General features: G+C 31.1%; 1 pseudogene; it reads right to left on the bottom strand.

Annotated features, from left to right (window-relative positions):
* Positions 1-3,545: 3,545 nt before the first annotated feature.
* Positions 3,546-5,183, bottom strand: LOC117910476 (annotated as a pseudogene).
* Positions 5,184-13,334: the final 8,151 nt, after the last annotated feature.

Raw genomic sequence — 13,334 nt, 5'->3', positions numbered from 1 at the left:
GCCCCATTTGCTTGTACCAAAATATTATTATCTTGCCTTAAAGGAAGTGGATGACTTATATCTTTGAAAGGATGTGAAAGGTGGAAATCCCTCGATTTCTAATTATTCAAGAAGATAATTCCTATGGCTATTGTTGTCATTGTGCATAATTCAACTAGCTATAGACTACATAATTGAACAATCATGAACACGTAGATGCTTAAATATGGTATGTAGTTCATCTAGTGGAAAAACAAATGAGACTTGGACATCTCAAGATTTATGGGAATCAAGACAGATACAAGTTGTTGTTGTTTCCTATTATAATTCATTTGGATTGCAATCAACAAGTGCTAACTCCATTCACTGCATGTTTTGAGTCTTTAACATAAAACCCAAATTCCATTCTATCAGCCAAAAAATAAAAATAAAAAATCCTAATAACTCCTGTAGGAACCATTTTATGTCTCAGATTATAAGATGTAGGATGTAACTCACTTCCATCATTGAGAATGAATTGATAAAACTTTGCAATACTAGTATATTCAGCTTCATTATGATGACCTCATTAGAACTAGAATAAGTGGAGTGATAATGTTATCTAATTAGTAAACCCAACCAATTTTATAAACTAGAACTTCCTCTAGTATAGCCTATATGTAAAAGAAATTTAAAGGTCTTGATACATTAGATATTGAAATTGTTGGATTAAAATCTTATTTATTGCACCTGGCAAGATAGAAGTAATAATGCTAATTTCAAATTATGACAGATTATAGAGAAAATTAGACACTGAGGAAATACCAAGCCAGAAGCCATGTCAAGATCTGCTTTCTAGTTGAAAATTTTAGCAAAAAATTAAGTCCAATTAAAAAATTGCAATAGTAGGTAAAAGAAATTGAAAGTGATGTTGAGGAGAGAAAGATGAAGAAAGATGTTGGGAATGAGATGTAATACCTGTTTTATTGCTCGAGATGGATTAGTCATGTATCTCCACACGGGGGATATCGGCAATCTTGGGCCAATCATGTCCTTCCTCCTCTGAGTACCTTTGTTTTAGATGTGGACACCCCCAAATCCGTAGTTCTGACAGGAATCAGGCACCAGTCCTTCCCTTGGCAAAATCCACTGGAGCTTAGGGCAGTTGAAGATCACCAGGCTTCTAAGCGAGGTGAGGGTTTGGAGAGATAGGGAGGCTAAGGATTCCAGATTATGGATTTGAGAAATGTGAAGGGAGGTAAGAGTTGTAGGAAGAATAATCAAGTGGGGGTCATCTGAAAAGGAAGTTGCATATGGAAACATCCCTTCAATTGAGAGGTTTTCAAGAGAGGTGAGTCTAGAAAGGCCCCATTGGGATAAGGGGATCTTGATATTCTCACAGTGAGAGATAAAAAACGATGTAAGACAAGTGAGGTTTTTTATCAGAGGCAATAATTTCAAATTTTTATTATTTGCAATATGTAGATCTGTGAGGTTGTAAAGGCAATTTGGTAGGGCTCTGAGATTAGGATACCTCCCGATGCTTAATGATTGAAATGAATTATTAGTAGAGTGAAACATCTCCTCTGAAATTGACTCGAGGTGTTCACAATCCCAAATGTTAAGTCCCTTAAGGGTGGAGGGAAACTTGCCTCTTGGGAAGGATGTGAGAGATGAACAATGAGAGATAGCCAGGCTTTGAAGAGCAGCAACATTTGTGGAATCGTAGTGCATTATTCCCTCTGGTAGAGACTCCAGCTTTTCACAATTACTTATGTAGAGTTCCTTGAGAGTGATGGGTAACCTACCTCTCGGAAAACCAATCAAAGAGGGACACATATTTAGACTTAAGAATTCAAGGGCACACATGTCCATGGTGCTGGTGGTGGCGATGGAATTGCAGTGCATCATTCCTTCTGGAAGAGACATTAGATTTTCACACTCCCCTATGATTAGTTTCTTAAGGGTGGTAGGTAATTGCCCTTTTGGAAAGCAAATGAGAGATGAACACTGCGTTATTTCCAAGGATTCAAGGACGCATGAGTTGCTGCTGCCGTTATTATTTCGCATCATCCCATTAGGTAGACACTTGAGACTTTCACAATTTCGAAGAATAAGACTTCTCAGCTTTGGTGGGAAACCTACCTCTGGAAATGACACCAGTTTTGGACAATACTTGATTTTCAATTCTTCCAGGCATGTTAGACTCTGCCATCCATTTGGAAGCCTCTCCAGTTTATCACAGCTACTTATTTTCAAAGAACGAAGATTGTATCCCGATGGTACAAGTTGATGGCAATGAAGGCTTTCCAATTCAAATCCTCCCACAAACACGTGAGTTCTTCACATTCTGAGAATTTCAAAGCCTGAAGCCCTCCCAATGACCGCACAAATCCTTGTTGCAATTTGATAAGCTCTAAAATCCCAGAAACTCTTAACTCAGTGAGTGAGGTGAGTTCAATTCCACTTCTCAAGACCATCTCATTACATTCATCGACTGTTAATTTCTTGAGAGATGGTAGCCTTAGAAGTGTAAACTCTAGTTTTCGACAGTTTCCAACAAAGAGCTTTGTTAAAGAAGGTAGGTAAGTGGGTAATTTCTTAATAAATTTAGGGCAAGACAAAATTGTAAGCTCACGAAGGCAAGGGAATAAGGACTTTGTAGGGGAAGACCAATCCTCCCAATACTCCCATCCTGACATATTTTCAAAAGATAGAGACTCTAGTGATGGGAAAAACTTTTCTACAGAAAAACATCTCTCCATAAAACTCTGTACCCACATTTGTTACTCCATTTCCAGAAATCAACAACTGTTTGAGAGATGATAACTGCACCAAGCGTGGTAAAGATGTGCACTTTTTGCCATCTAAGAGACGTAGATTCACCATTTTAAAGAACGAGCCATTCTTTATCCAATATGGGAATTTTGGACCACCATATCTAAAAATTCTGCGTTCATTCAAATTCGATGGAGGTTTTAGATAGTCAAGGACATTCATTTGATCCATTTCATTCCCTGAACCATCCAAACCAAAACTCAACATTAGTGTCAATCTTTCAAGTTTATCCTATAATTTTAGACCTGCATCCTTTGCATCTTGAACATTCACCACATTTTCCAAATTTGAAATACGGAGTTCACCTCCAAGATTTGACATTTCTCTCAACTTTTTGATATTCAAACCATTGTTTTTGTCCACCATGAAATTAGATAATATTTGCAAATTTTTTAATTTGACAATTTGTGAAGGCATTTCTTTTAATCGATTGCTACCTTCAACATCAAGATGTCGAAGGTTAATTAGATTCCCAATGCTAATAGGCAACCTGGTAAGCTGATTACATCATGATAATATCAATGTTTGTAAATTGCAAAGACCGCCTATTGAATCAGGTAAACATTTAATGTTGCTTTTAGATAAATTCAGATACCTTAGAAGTTTTAAATTACCAAATTCATTTGGTATCTCATTTATCCGGTAACCACTCAAGGAGAGCACCCTTAGGTGTCCAAATCTTGGTATCAATTGTCGAAGCACCTTATTACTGATGAATTGAGCATCGATAAATCTTGGTGTTGATATAACTATGAATGTGCGCAAATGCTCCTTCTTATGAAACCTTTCAAACTTTTAAATGTATCATAATCATCACGAATAAATGATGAATGGCAAGTACTTTTAGGAATGAGATGTTGCAAATTATTTTTGAACTCATCATCCAAATGCAAGCATGTATCTCCAGCAACATATTTAGCTAGAGCATGGACAAGGTCATGCATCACGAATCGTGATCTATTGCTACTCGACGATCGAAAAAATGACCTTGACAGTAGCTCATCAAAATACCTATCACCAAGATCTTCAATTTTCCTATTATCTTTTGATTGTTGAATTAACCCCTCCGCCGTCCACATAAAGATTAACCCTTGCTTTGTAAACTCATAATCCTGGGGGAAAATTGCACAATAAGTAAAACACCTCTTTAAATGTGACGACAGATGATTGTAGCTCAATCTCAAGGCAGGGATGATGTCACATTCCTTGTCTGTGAAATCCCATACTTTGCTGTACAATTCTCTTTCCCATTCACATCCACGTAGTTCAGAGTGCAAAAGGCCACCAAGGGCTCTTGCTGCTAAGGGCGAACCTCCACACTTGTCTACAATTCTCCTGCCAATTGATTCCAAATTTGGGTGCTCATCGATATTCATATGTTCAAAAGCTTGTGTTTGAAATATCTTTAAACAATCATCATAAGGTAACTATTTGAGCTCATGTAAGTTCTTGTGTCCTCTCATCTTGTTTGCAACATCATTATTGCGAGTTGTGACTAGAATTTTGCTTCCCTGTGCTCCCACCCAGAAAGGGGAGCATAGCCTGTCCAACTCAAAGTAATCATCATTCCACAAATCATCCAAAACTATCAGAAATTTTTTTCCCTTCAATTCCTTCCTCAAATTTTCTTGAATTTGATGCAAGTCTTGTGAATCACTGCTTTGAGAATTAGTCACCGAGTTGAGAATCGTCTTTGTTATTCTCACTGCATCGAACTGATCTGAGACACAAACCCAGGCATTTTTATCAAAATGCTTGGTTATGGTCTCATCGTCATTGTACACCAGTCTTGCCAGTGTGGTCTTGCCCATCCCACCCATGGCCACAATGGAAACCACAGAAAAATTGGTTTTAGTGGGTTCATAGACTAGAGATGCAGTGACTGGCCTTCCCCAAGCAAAGTTGGTTATCGCAGCCACCTTTTCTAGACGAAGCTCAGATTTTTGAGCCAAAATATCTTGTAAGCGGCGAGTGATTTCCCACACATTGGACCTCATTTTAATATAACGCATAACCTCAGTAGGATTGAAAATGCCAAGACAAGTGGAGATGAGCTTGTGTACCTTGCTCGGCCTGCCTTGATGATCAGCTTCTTTGGCCGTGAGCTCCCGTTGCAAAGCTTCGTAGGCGAACTCGTCCAAGATGTCCTCCATATCATAAGCCAAATCTTTCAGATTGCCCAGCCACTCTTTCACAGAGTGATCCGTGATCTGCTTGTCCTCCGCGTCATTAAGCTCTTCACGAATATCCGACAATTCTATCTCATATTTCTTGAGATCAGAGTACACCCATTGTTGGCGTGCAAAGTCGAGCAAATCAGTGGAGGCCAACTGGTCAAACAACAGGCCGATGGCAGCAGAAAGAAGAGCCTCTCCCACAGCTTCCATGGTTGGTTTGTACTTTGTTTGCACAGAGAGAGAAAGCAAATCAAGCAGTGGGTAAAAAAGTGAAGCAGAAAGAAGGCGATCTGCTCTGTGAAGGCTTTAAATATTAGAAACTCATAAAACATTTGTTTTTATTAAAATTCATAAAATATATTGTTTTTGTTGCATCAATATGTTTCATTTCATTGTAAGAAAGCTAAATAAAATGTGATATTTTTTAATTTCTGATTTGTAACATTTTTTTTTCTTATTTATTCTAATCTTATATGCATATCACACTATTAGGCAAAGTTGTCAATGACAATGATTGTTATTTATAATAGCTTGAACTTAAAAGCATCCTAGCTTATGATATTCAATTATATTCACCTCTACAACTTAGTTTCAAAATAGATAAATATATATATATATATATATATATATATATATATATAATGTTGGAATGTATACCAAATTCCTAATTAATAAAGGTTTTTTTTTTTTTTAGCAAAAAATGTTATGCTGATCATAGAAGTAGACCCCTAGAGTTCTAGATAGGAGATCACGTGTTTTTACGTGTAACACCTCAGAGAGGCGTATTTCGATTTGGTAAAAGGGAAAAGCTTGCTCCAAGATATATTGGGCCCTTTAAAATCCTTCAAAAGGTCAGAGAGGTAGCATACAAATTAGCCTTACCAACATGATACGTTTCATGTCTCCATGTTGCGGAAGTATGAGCCTGATACCACACATGTACTAGATTGACATGATTTGAATTTGCAAGAAGATGTAATGTATGAGAAAGGGTCGAGAGAGATTTTAGATAAGAAAGAGCAAGTACTACGAACCAAAGCCATACCTCGAATGAAAGTGTTATGGAATCATCATGGAGTGGAAGAAGATGCATGGGATTTGGAATCAGATATGAGAAACAAGTACTCGGAACTCTTTACAGGTTCGCTTCTTTAAATTTTGAGGACCAAATTTTTGTTAGGGGGAGAGAATGTAATACCTAGTACTAATGAATTCAATAAGCAATAATGATTATCTTAGTACTTACTTTAAAAATGCTTAATTAGATGTTAAAACTAGTTTAGTGCTAATCTTGTTTAATTATGAATTAAACTTTGATTAAGGTTAAGTGGGATTAGTTAATGACTTAAGCATGCTTATTAGGTTCTTAGGGGCTGATTAGAGTTATGAAAACCTAAAGGACTAATGGGCAATTGTAGGTTTAATATTGGTTAATTTGGATGACTGAAGTGCAAAATTGGAAAGTTAGGGTTGGTGGCAGCCATGTGGCCTGCCACCTCCTACTGAGCTGCATGGAGACCCCTTTATAAGGGCCTGTAGCTCGTTTTGCAGCATTTCACCTGTAACAGCTTGGGTTAGAGAGAGGATCTAGAGAAATAAAGTGAAGATTTGAGGTAAGCAAGTTGTTTAATTTAGTAATTTGGTTTATTTTGGTTCCTAATAGTATGTTGAAACAAATTAACGGTAAAATTTGTGTAAAAGATGAGTGTAAGTAGCTATAAACATGTTTTAGTTAAAAATCACAATTAATTAAGGATTAAAGTGTTTTAGCTTAAGTATTTTATTAATGGTGAGATCAGCATAAATCTTTGTTTAGTTTGGTTTGACTGAAAAATAGATTAGTAAACACGTGATTAATTAGGTTATTTAGACACCTGGGATTTGTTAATGGGTTAGGCTTTAGGAAAAAAATCAAAACAATTAGTCTTTGGTAATTAATTGGAGAATATGAGAATTAAAAATTAATAATAGTAAGTTGTTAAAAATTAGTAAGAAAGGAAAATTTCATAAGTTTTAATTGAATAAATTTTTATGGTTAAGAAACCTAAATTATGTTGTTTTATTTCAGTTCCTTGTAATATGTAAAGATTGCCTACATAGAAGTATCACAAAGGGAAAGTCAGTGTAAGGTAGAGAATTTTATGTTGTTCCATGGTGTATCTGATTTCTTTCCTGGAAACATTTATTAGAATTTCATGTCATTTCTATGATTTCATAAAATGTTTTAATGTGTCATTGCATCTTGGTTTATTGTATTGAAATGTTACAACGATATTGGAATGTATATTGGTATGAAGATTCATGGTTCTATGTTGTGGAAATGGTTCATAATGTGGTTGCATTGCAAGAAGGATATGGAATAATCATAGATGATATTTAGAGAATTGATTGGTGGGAAGTGTTTATGTGATGCTACAGGCATTATCCTTTTATATATTGTTTATGTGGGATCGTGGGTCCTTGGGTGAAAATCCCTAAAGCCCTCGAGGAAGACACTCCGATGTGGGTGTATGAGGTTGGTCTTGCCACTAGGTTTTAGTCCCTAAAGACATGGGGTTGATCCTACCCTTGGGTTTTAGTCCTTAAAGACACGAGGTTGGTCCCGTCCTTGGGTATGAGTCCCAGAAAACATGGGGTATGACTTACCCTTGAGTGATGTCCCAAATAGTCATTATTATATTGACTGAGTATCTTGTGGAGCATTGATATATGATGTGTAGATTGGTGGGGGTTAGTAGTTTATTAGTTGTGAAATGATGGATGAGGAAAAGCAAAGATGAAACCAACAAACACATGCATACATGTTTGACATGATTACATATTTGTTAATGGTTATAAAATGTTTATCATGCATGCTATTATATATTTAATTCAAGGTTTTTAAGGGTATGCTTAGGATGGTTATAAACTTTCCTACTGAGTTGTGAACTCACCTTATCCCTTTCACCTTTAGATGCAAGTCAGAAGACCTATGCTGGAAATAATGCTTAAGCATTGCTTTTCTATTGATTGGATGTTGTTGGCTCGCATTGAAAGTGTTTTAAGGCTTTGCTTTTGTATTAAAGACTAAATCTTTTTGAAGTAATGATGTAATGTATATTTGTTATGTACACTTGTAGTATGGGCTACCCATAGTGAACCATGGGATTTTGGTATATGTAAATTAATGTAGTATAAGTTTATTTTGTGAAACGAATCACATTTTGTTAACTACTTGTTACAAAGTTTAATACAGGATGTACTCTTTATAACAGGTTTTGCATATCTCTTTCTGTGCAAAATCAAGCAGGAACTCACATTTAAAATTTTCTATCCCCATATTTTGTTTGAGAGCACTTATGTTGTGATTGAGTATCAATTGTTATGTTGAAAAAAAAAACGGGGGTGTGACATTTATTAACTTAGGTTTAATAAATTAAAGTAGGTTGATCTCTTACCTATCCTTTTTAATTAATCTTGAGATCAATAAGAATCATACAGACCATAATCATAAGAAGTGCCAAAACAAAAGTCGATTTGATATTTAATTAGTTAATTTTATTAACTATAAGATATAAAATTTGTTAGGAGGTGTTTTAAATTCCAAATTAGAATATATTTTTTTTTCTTTTGTGAAAAGAATATTACATAGAATATTTCCAAAGTTTATATGTGATTGTAATTAAATTGAAGTTAGTACAAATATATTTATAAATATTTTTAGATATGAAGAGAAAAAGTTATGGAAGATATGAAAAAGAGATGTGATCAAGAGCAAGAGACGCTGATAGAATAAGAGAGTTCACTAAGGAAGGTGTAGATGTGAAGAAGAATGAGAACATTTAGTGAAGCAAAATGATTCATGGTTTATGATAGAGATTCAAAGAACAGGAAAAGTGGGATGTTTGGGTCTTGGTAGTTGTCTAACCTTTGTATGTGGTTTGCTTTATTAATATTAGTATTCTTCCTTTAATATGTTTAAATTGAGGTTTCGGTTTTCCTTTTGGTCATAAGATGGATTTTGTCATGTAATCAATTATGCCCGTTTACAATTTCATTAGAAACTTGTGTTCTACGATTTGGCAAATGAAAATAATTATTTTTCTATAATTTTTTTAAAAATTTTGTTAGTTAATAAAAAATAGAATATAGATAATATTAACCATCAAATAGAAAGACAAATATGACAATTAATGTGTTTTCACATCAAATTTGTACTTAGATGGTTTTGCTTATATGAAGTAATTTAATGCAACTATGAAGATTTATATGCAGTAAACTTTATATAATTTTAGATTTAATAATTGATTAATTTTTATTTGAAGATATAAAAACATAAAATAAAAGTCTTGTTCGAAAACTATTATTGAAAACAACATGAAAAATGGGGTTTTTCACTTAGAAATATACATTTGACAAACTTCTAATATAAAACAATTTATTTTTAGAATTTATTCTTAAAACAAGTTATTTTTTAGAACAAAATTGAAATGTTTTTATTTTTTCACAACAATTTAAATAAAAATTGAAGATATAGATAATATATATTTTGGTTGGACGATGAACTTGTTATTTTATGAACTTCAAATATTCAAATTTCACAGAGAAGGAATCTCATATCTATCTCAAGTTATATGCATCCCATTTTTACTACTAGCAAACCTTAATCACAACTTTGTTTAATAATGAAAGAACTTGTTCAAGTAAAAATAGAATTTCTATAAGATGCAAAAAAATTTTGGCTTCCACATCTACTCAAATAAGCATAGAACTTTTTCTTCAACTTTTAAGTTTTTGACTCCTCAAAAATCAATTTAAATTGGATTGATAAATTATACAAGGTTACAATATAATATTACAATGTATAAATATTATTTTCACTTCTATATTTTCCATGAAATTATTTATTTATTTAAATGAAATGTCCTTTGGTATTTGTTTGTACTATAAAAAATAAAAAATTATTTTAAATCCTAGGTATGGTGATGCTTAAGTATTTAATAATTTTAATTAGATAATTACATTTTATTTTACATTTTACACATAAAATAATTAATTACATTTTATATTATATTATTTAATTAGTGATATTTAAATTTTAATTAGCTTTTAATAATTTAATCAATAGTTAAATAATTAGATTTATTTATGTTTAAATCTAATTAACAATAAGTTCAATGCAACAAGAAAAAAAAAAGCTTATCGTTATTATTTTGAAGTGGATTTTGATTTTAAATTTTACAAGTAGATTTGCTTGAATAACCTTATAAATTAGTAGAATTTAACAAGTTGCAAATAGTTCCCCCACCTAATCTTTTAAATTAATCTTGATGTTGACAAGCACTTTGCCAACCATAATTATAAAAAGACAAATAAGTCAAGTTGATTTACTAGATTGCAAGTGGGTGCCCTTACCTATTCTTTTAAATTAATCTTGATGTTCACAAGCACTTTGCCAATCATAATTATAAAAAGACATATAAGTCAAGTTGATTTTACTAAATTGAGATTAATAAATTGCAAGTGGGTGCCCTTTACCTAATCTTTTAATTTAATCTTCATATCGATAAGAACCAAATCGGCCATAATTATAAAAACAAGAAGACGACAAGCTATGATTACTTTTATTAACTAAAATTTAATGAATCACAATTTCTCTTACTAACCTTTAGATTAATCTGATAACTTTGCAATAGTAATTATAAAAAGAGAAAGACGACAAACTAATTTAATTGGCTAATTTTGTTAACTTAGGTTTAATAAATTAAAAGTAGGTTGATATCTTACCTATCCTTTTTAATTTAATCTTGAGATCAGTAAGAATCATACATACCATAATCATAAGAAGAGCCAAAACAAAAGTCGATTTGATATTTCATTAGTTAATTTTATTAACTATAAGATATAAAAAATTGTTAGGAGATGTCTTAAATTCCAAATTAGAATATACCATTTTTATTTGTGAAAAGAATATTACATAGAATATTTCCAAAGTTTATATGTGATTGTAATTAAATTCAAGGTAGTACAAATATATTTATAAATATTTTAGGACATGAAGAGGACAAGTTATGGAAGAGATGAAAAAGGATGTGATCAAGAGCGAGAGACATTGGTAGAACAAGAGGGTTCACTAAGGAAGGGTGTAGATGTGATGAAGAATGAAAAACACTTAGTGGAGCAAAATGATTCATGGTTTATGATAGAGATACAAAGAGCAGGAAAAGTGAGATGTCTGGGCCTTGGTAGTTGTCTAACCTTTATATGTGGTTTGCTTTATTCATGTGTTCTTCCTTTAATCTTTTTAAATTGAGGTTTCCATTTTTCTTTTGTTCCTAAGATGGATTTTGTCATGTAATCAATTATGCATGTTTCCAATTTCATTAGAAACTTGTGTTCAATGATTTGGGAAATGAAAATAATTATTTTTCTATAATTTTGTTAGTTAATAAAAAGTAGAATATAGATAATATTAGCCATCGAATAGAAAGATAAATATGACAATTAATGTGTTTTCACATCATATTTGTACTTAGATGGTTTTGCTTGTATGAAGTAATTTAATGCAACTATGAAGATTTATATGAAATCAACTTTATATAATTTTAGATTTAATAATCGATTAATTTTTATTTGAAGATACAAAAACATAAAATAAAAGTCTTGTTCAAAAACTATTATTGAAAACAACATGAAAAATGGGGTTTCTTCTCTTAGAAATATACATTTGACAAACTTCTGATATAAAACAATTTATTTTAGAATTTATTCTTAAAATAAGTTATTTTTCAGAACAAAATTGAAATTTTTTAATTTTTCACAATAATTAAATAAAAATTGAAGATATAGATAAATACATTTTGGAAAATTTTGTATCTTATTTAAGTGTACAATTCCTTTGTGAAGAATAAATCAAAACGTAGCTATTTTCAAAAATTGTTTTGAAGAATTATTTTCATAAATGTTATCAAATAAGCTCAAAACTTGCTACAGTCATTTATATTAATCTTGAGTTCAATCAAAATCTTGACCACAATTGAAAGAGAAAAAAAAATGTTAATTAGTTGGTTAATTTTACAATCCTAAAATAATAATAATAAATAAAAATTTAAAAAAAAATTTAAAATAAAATTCACTATCAAAATAAAATATTATTAATATTTTTTCTATTTTGACTTATAATCAAGAATGTTCATATAATTTCTTTTACAATAACATACTAAAGTAGAAAAGATTAAAATGGAAAAAGAAAACGATTAACAATAAATTCATAAAAAGAAATGAAAATTAAGAAGATTTAATCCACTTGAAATTTATTTCAATGAAATAGTATTGCATTAAATTATTGAAGGCCATGCCAATTTATTTTCTTCCTTTTTAATACTTAATTTGTTATCAAACAATGAAAATTTACTAATCAAGGAAAATGAGAAAGAAATATTTTCTGAAAGTTGATGAATTGTTAAGAAAGGAAAACAAAAGTCTTTTATGGATACTTTATTAAATTAAATTAATAACTTAATTTAAATCATTAAATAAATAAGTATGTTTTAGTAAAAAAACATAATAGTATGATTAAAATAAAAAAACTTAAATAATAAATAAAAAAATTAACTTATTTTTAAATTCATATTTTATTTTACCTTTTTATCTAATTTGTCATAATTACCTTCACAATCTCCTTTACTATTCCACGACCTTTACTTTTACATGACCTCCTTTACCTAGATAGAATTTATGTCAATTGATCATTTAGAATTAATCATAAGTTAGGTTGTCAAACAATCTTAATACTTAAAATAAAAATTAAGTAATAGTTTAAGTCAACAATTTAAGTTAATTACTAAAAGTCAACTTAAATAATTAAGTAATTAGTATTAAGTTTTATCAAACACCTCCATATAATTAGTTTATTTGATTAATCTAATAATATAGAAAGTGAAATATACACATTTTTTATTGGTTAGGTTGGTCTTGAACTTCTTTCACCAAATCATTTTATTAATCTAACATCATCATTAGTTAATTACAATTAAAGAAAAGAAACCAAAAAAAAAAAAACAGCCAATTTGGGTGACCAATCTTTATTGAAAATTTAAAATCAAACAAAAGTTGATAAAAAAAAAAATGAATTGTATGAAGTAGACATTTTGTCTTTATGAGATTATTGATGGAATTGTAATAGATATAAACAAGTCTATGAGAATCATTCCAATGAGTCCTAAAACATATCTATGAGAAATAAAATAAAATCATGACATAAAGAAATTATATTTAAGTGTTAATAAATGAGAATCAGATACATATAAATAAAATTTAGATTAATTATAAATGAAACTATTTTATTATGTGTTGTTTTTAATGGACCACCAATTTTTATTT

This window comes from Vitis riparia, unplaced genomic scaffold, assembly GCF_004353265.1.
Source record: "Vitis riparia cultivar Riparia Gloire de Montpellier isolate 1030 unplaced genomic scaffold, EGFV_Vit.rip_1.0 scaffold753_pilon_pilon, whole genome shotgun sequence".
Classification (NCBI taxonomy): domain Eukaryota; kingdom Viridiplantae; phylum Streptophyta; class Magnoliopsida; order Vitales; family Vitaceae; genus Vitis; species Vitis riparia.
The sequence above is the reverse complement of the archived record's forward strand: the minus strand, read 5'-3'. Positions and strand labels throughout refer to the sequence as shown.